General features: G+C 47.0%; 1 pseudogene; it reads left to right on the forward strand.

Moving 5' to 3' along the window:
- Positions 1-405: 405 nt before the first annotated feature.
- On the forward strand, positions 406-783 carry Rpl27al6 (ribosomal protein L27A like 6; annotated as a pseudogene).
- The last annotated feature ends 719 nt before the right edge of the window (positions 784-1,502 follow it).

A 1,502-nucleotide genomic window follows, 5' to 3' on the forward strand; every position in this document is an offset into this window, starting at 1 on the left:
TAGTGCCTGTGACTTAGCCACCCATGAGCTCTTGATAGTGATATTCATGAGTTTCTTGTATTTTCTATCACCTCTCTCTCTCTCTCTCTCTCTCTCTCTCTCTCTCTCTCTCTCTCTCTCTGTGTGTGTGTGTGTGTGTGTGTGTGTGTGTGAGAGAGAGAGAGAGAGAGAGAGAGAGAGAGAGAGAGAGAGAGAGAGAGACTCAGTATGTACCCTCTGGAACTCACTGTGCAGACCAGACTGGCCTTGAAGTCACAGAGATCCATGTGCCTTGGCCTCTCAAGTGCTAGGATTAAAAACATACGTCATACTCTTTCTCTTCATCCAGACTGAGGAAGACCCAGAAACTCTGGGGCCATGTGAGTCACGGCCATGGTCGCATCGGTAAGCACCTCAAGCACCCAGGAGGCCGTGGGAATGCTGGAGGCACGCAATTACCACAGGATCAACTTTGACAAATATCATCCTGGTTACTTCGGGAAAGTTGGCATGAGGCATTACCACTTGAAGAGGAGCCAGAGCTTCTGCCCAACTGTCAACCTGGATAAATTATGGATGTTGGTCAGTGAGCAGACACGGGTCAATGCAGTAAAGAACAAGACTGGAGCAGCTCCCATCACTGATATTGTTCGATCAGGCTACTACAAAGTTCTGAGGAAGGGGAAGCTCCCTAAGCAACCTGTCATCGTGAAGGCCAAATTCTTCAGCAGAAGAGCTGAAGAGAAGATGAAGGGTGTTGGAGGTGCCTGTGTTCTGGTGGCTTAAAGCCACTAAAGCGGTTAATTAAATGCAAACATTTTCCAAAAAAAAAAAATCATCACCACATCTGACCTTGGTGTCCTTTGCTGGCAATAAATCCAATCTGAGAGTGGTTGATTACTCCCTTAGCATCCATGCCACTATGGGAACAACGAAGACATCTCTCCGAGTTGGTTGTTGTGGCTTACAGGCGCGCACAGCTTCTCCACAGCACCGTTAGGCACTGAGAAAGCTAGCCAGTAGGAACGAAACCTCCAGGCTATTACCAGCTTGATTTCTCCACATCCTGTGGCACAAGTATGCAGTGCCTTTAGCAATAGCGTCTTACAGTCCAGCTCTGAATGATAACCAAGAGCACTGGCAACAGCTTGCAGATGGGATGGAGTGGGGCGGGATGTTTGCCGGTGGAACCTCCCTGGTCAGCAACTCAAAGAGAAGTAATTGAGTCTCACACTGGTCCCTTTCGTTTGTTGGCCTTCGGCATCTGGGAGCATTATGCCCACTCCCTAGAGTAGGGTAACTTCATCCAAACTCTTTTTAATATGTCTACATACATATATACACACATATAATTTAGGAAGCTTCTGAAAAGGGGTGTTAGTGTTCATCCTTCCTGACTCCCTCCTCTGCCCCGTCTTTCCATCCCCTTCCCAACTTTTTTTTTAAAAGAAAGAGGGAGAGAGAGCTTTTTTTTTAAAAAAAAGATTACACACACACACACACACACACACACACACACACAC

Source organism: Rattus norvegicus, chromosome 3, assembly GCF_021556685.1.
Source record: "Rattus norvegicus strain SHRSP/BbbUtx chromosome 3, alternate assembly SHRSP_T2T, whole genome shotgun sequence".
Lineage (NCBI taxonomy): Eukaryota > Metazoa > Chordata > Mammalia > Rodentia > Muridae > Rattus > Rattus norvegicus.